At 31.7% G+C, this 5,057-nt stretch overlaps 1 long non-coding RNA gene across 1 annotated transcript; it reads left to right on the top strand.

Annotated features, from left to right (window-relative positions):
• Positions 1-1,122: 1,122 nt before the first annotated feature.
• On the top strand, positions 1,123-4,315 carry LOC147658019 (uncharacterized). The gene is made up of 2 exons (XR_015291257.1): positions 1,123-2,893; positions 3,643-4,315. It is a non-coding gene; the product is annotated as an uncharacterized LOC147658019 (long non-coding RNA).
• Positions 4,316-5,057: the final 742 nt, after the last annotated feature.

Genomic DNA, 5,057 nt, shown 5'->3' with positions numbered 1-5,057 from the left:
TATGGATTAGTTTTTGGTTTGTGGTTTTTGAAATTCTTTCGAGTTTATGGGTAATTGAAAAAAACTTGAAAAGGAGAAGTGAAATTCTTATTTTGATGGATTAACTTTTGAATTTTAAGAAGTGGAGAACTGGAAATTCTTTTCTTTCAAAAGTTTTCATTTGAAATATTAAATTTTCTCTATGAATTATCTTTTAGTTGTATAACCTGTGGATTCTTTTGAGTTTTGAGAAGAAATAGAGAAATTTTTTATTCGAAAAATTTTCTTTCAAGGATTAAAATGTTAAATTTTGTTTTTGCAGATTAGTTTCGCAGATTTTTGGAGTTCTTTCGAGTTTTAAGAAAAAAGAAGCATTTTGGAAATTTTTTTCTTCTTTGAAAACTTTTCCTTCAATAACTTCCTTCAATAATAGTAAAGATAGATGCGATGTAAATATATATACGTTACAACCTGTAGAACGTAAAGTCACAGTTATTTTTAACGATTCTTGGATTCATGATGGATCAATAACAATGATTAAAGTAATAGTGGCTTGGAAAAAGTTGATAGAAAATGGAAACTTGGTGGAAGTGGATTCATCGGGAATTGGAAGGTGGGTCTTTTGATTGACAGTCGGGAAATCTACCTATTTGAACAACGATATCGCTTCATTGTATCGACATTTCTTTTACACGAATCTCATTCTACCATAAATCTACGAATTTCACGATAGAACGAACAAATGTCTGTTCCACATTATTCCTTCGTATTTTATTATAATCTATTAAACTTATAAAAAAGCATACAAGATAAATAAAATGAAGAATGATTTAATCATTTTGAATGTTTCGTTTAATTTTGCTAACATTGGATATTAATATATTCATAAAATATCTTTGGAGAAATTCTAGAGTTCAAAATAAACATAAAATTTGTACATTACAAAAATATTAGTTAAAGCTTATTTATTGAGTTAAGATCGATGGAATTTGCATTAAATGAAAAAAGATGGAGTTATCTATATCTTACTTCATCTAACACAATTTTCAATCGCTTTTAATTTAATAAATAAGCTTTAACCAACATTTTTGTGTTTGTTTTAGAATCTGTCTTTAAAATTCTTTAAAAGTTATTTTAGAAATATGTAATTAACAATTTTCCATATAGATTCTCTTCTCGATCAATCGTCTCATAAATTCAAACCTAACCTCGCATTCAAAATTTACATTTTTAGAATCGTATCGATCTCTCTATCACGAACATCCGTTTCCATTCATCTCATCAGAGAGTTCCCTTTCCAACAACATCAATATCACGAAAAAATATCCAACTTTCAATCTTCGTTTCTTGTGTGCACGAAAATCAGAGAGAAATCACGAATGGAAGACAACCAGCGACGCGAGTGCTGTTTGTTCAAATCTGGCTGCCATCATTTTGTATATTTGGCATCCATCGACGATGCTCTATCGATAAATTAGATTTTTTTCTTTTCCACGGAAAAATATTCAATCTTCGTTTCTTGCATGCACGAAAATCGGAAAGAAATCACGAACGGAAGACAACCAACGACGCGAGTTCTATTTAATCAAATCTGACCATCGACATTTTGCATATTTGACATCCATCGATAAATTTCCATTGTGTTTCATCGATCAAAGATTTATTTCCATAAATAACCTGATGGTTGGTTTAACTAAATACCCACGATATTGCATGATTCGATGATTTTCAGGAATGAGTCGTTAATTAAATCGAAAAGTGTCGTAACAGGGCTTTGTGCAACCGTTTCCAGGGAAATTGGACTCTCGATTAACGATCCTTTCCCATTGATTCACCTGTCGGCTTTACTTTGTGTCTTTCGCGCTTGAACTTCGAATATATATCAGGAATAATTTATGGAGTTGGAAGGATGAGGTTTCTTAATTTTCCGGTAGAATTTTCTTGTTTCTTATGAAATTGTGAGAACAGAATTTTTGTTTCTAGCAAAATTAATATTTTAATTAATTTATTAAGATAAAAATGTAATTACATGTTTTATCTATTTATTTTAACGATATTATTACAATTATTTATATGTAAAATAGATGTAAATACTTGAATATTATGATATAGTTGGTGTTAAAATGTTTATTATTTTTATTATCATTGAGATTTTTGAAATTTTATATTTCTGATACTCGATATATATTTTTTAAAAATATTGTTTAACTTTACTTAGTCTTTATCCAAGTATATTTGAGAATAATTTTATTCCTTATTGATATACGGATTGTTATAACTCTACGTTATTTCTGTTGTTTATTGTTGTCAGAAATCGGTCACCCAAATTTCATCGATCGTTGATTAGCGATAAATGAAACTCGTAAGTCAGATGCATTGTCGAAAATTGTCACGCGTGAGAGGATTGGTTAGAAACTCGTTAAATTCGGCAACATAAGTCTCCTGACAATTCTCCCCTCTCCCATTCCCTTGATGCGCAATTAGAGGCACGTTAATTGCGCTGGAACGAATCGTTAGTTTCACAACTGGCAGAAAGATATTGGTGGAAATTTTTGCGAAATTTTCGCGATATAAATTGGCCAATTGAAGGTTATGCAACGAGGAATTTATCGATATTAGCTTCGATTATTTTGCGATCGATTTTCTAGGGGAAATTCTTCGAGGTTTCTATCATGCGAACTATGTTACGGGTTATTTATTGTAGGAATTTAATTAAGCTTGTGTTATTGATTGACTATCGCTTGTGGCAACATTGCGGAATTTCGAGATGGATCCTCTTGCCACGATACGTGCGTTACGTAAATAATGGAAGGAGTGGGTGTGGGACAGGGGAATAGAATTTTATTAAGTTAAATAAAAAGATGATCTTCCGTCTTGTTTTTCCATTAAAAGACGTATAAATTGAAAGTGAAGTGTAGGTAAAAATAAATAATAAGAATTATTGTAGTTATACGTGGATAAAGATTAGAAGAGAGAAAGATAGATTGTTTTTAATGAAAATAATGTTCTAGATCCCGAATAAAACTTCTAACAAAAATAAAAGTAAATACAATAGGATTGTATTTAAAATGATTAATATGTCACGTATATGTGAACAACGTGTAATGAAAATTAGGTTAACTCTTCCAATGATAATATCTTTTCATCTTCTCATCTTAGCATTAATATTTCATTTCTAATGAAATATGATATGCATTTATTCTAAAGAAAATTGGAATACGATAAACTTTTGGAAAGTAAGTAGTGCATCACATATGCGTAATGAAAGATTTAAGTTAGATCTTTCAACGATAATAAAATTTTATATTTAATACGATGGTTTTCCTTAATTATTATTAAAATTAACATTTAATACAATGAATAATATATACGTCTATTTTTAAAAAAATTAGAATACGACAAAGATCGTAGCAAAACAATTGTGTAGCGCTTAATAAAAGTTAGGTTAAGTTAGCTCTTCTTTATTCTAGAATTCTTCATTCTAGAATTAATATTTGACACGATGTAACAATCAATAAAAAAAGCAAAATTAATTCGATCTTTTGTTAGATAACCAAATATAATCACAATTGTTTGAAAGTAATCTTGAATCATTATCCCACTTTCGTCAATCGTCAAATGAGACTTCTAATTCGTCTAACCTTCTATCTTCTCTCTTTACAGAATCTTACTAGTATTTCTGGAAAGGAATGGTCAGTGATATCGAATCAACGAAGGAGAATCCGCGACTTATCGCGACTCAAAGGGATTCCAGACCGTTTTCGCAAGAGCGTCTCACAGCTGTTCGTTATCCAAGAGCGTAGCAACCATTGAAGAGGTGCGCTTTGCATCTCCTGGAATTCCACAGACAGTCCTTTGAATCGCGATCATCCACATGAACTCTCTTCTCGCTCCATTTATTCGTTTATTTATCCGACATACCCTCGATCAATGTCCAGAATTTCGTTGCACTTGGATCGTAGAAAAAAACTGTTTCGTTTAACTGGAATTCGATGGAAAAAGAATGCTCTTCGTCTTTGACGAGGATATTTTTTAATGAAACTTGTTTGGGATACTGGTCGGATATTGGATGAGGAAAGAGACTATCTTTTCATTATTGAAAGAAGTGATTAAATTTTAAAACGGCTTTGGAATATTATTTGAATACTCCTCAAAATGTGAATATTAGTAAGTTGTTTATTTTATGTTTTATTATTTGAAATTATATGGAGCGTTGAGAAATCAATTAAACTCTTTAGAAATAAAATGAAGAAGATATTCTAAACCAAGGTATATAACATGAAAAAAAAATCTTTGAAAAAAAAACAAACTGATTAAAGAAGAAAAAAAGACCAAAGATTGCTCGTAAATTTCCAAATTATGATCTAAATACACCATTTAAAATTTTTAAATTTTCAGAAAGTTGCGATAAATAGACAAATACCCATATTTTCCCAAGAAGCCAGCTACCACAAGTTTCTTCCTTATTTACAAGCATGGTCGCGGTTAGCCAAGCCCATTCATTCTCCAAGTGGATAGACGAATGCTCGAATTCGCGGGAACGATTTAGAGACATCGAAACTCCCCTCCTCCTCTTCTCGCCAGATCCTTTCCGCTCTTTTAACTTCTCTCTCCTCTTCCTTTCTCTCGCCTCCATATTTTTCTTTCTTTCTCTCTTCCTCCTCTCTTCCAAGAGAAGAATTTCTTCTCTTCATCCGTTTCACCGATTCGCTCGACACGCGTTTTAAACGCAGAAACCTGGAAAGCATCGAGGCATTTCTCTTGGTCTTCCATCCTTTGTTTCCACGCCAATGGACTCTGCACGTGCACCCACCATTCCTGTTGTCTTCTTATTTACGACCGTTGTCTCGCTTCGATCGTGTTTCAACTTCTTTGCTTTTTCTTCAGTTTTTTGTGGATAGGTACGCGTTTCATTTTGGATTGTTGGTCTTGGAACAATGTGCGTGAGTGTCTTTTCTTTCTTTTTTTTTTTTTCTAGTTTCGATATCGTTCCTTTATCTTTGTTGTTTGCTTATATTTTTTCGTTTGTGGATTTAGCTCTTAATGGCCGATACTTATCGCGGAATGGAATGTTTTTT

This window comes from Apis florea, unplaced genomic scaffold, assembly GCF_048593485.1.
Source record: "Apis florea isolate Af1SG1 unplaced genomic scaffold, ASM4859348v1 contig_2411_pilon, whole genome shotgun sequence".
In the NCBI taxonomy this organism is placed as follows: domain Eukaryota; kingdom Metazoa; phylum Arthropoda; class Insecta; order Hymenoptera; family Apidae; genus Apis; species Apis florea.
This window is presented reverse-complemented; position numbering and strand designations above follow the sequence as displayed.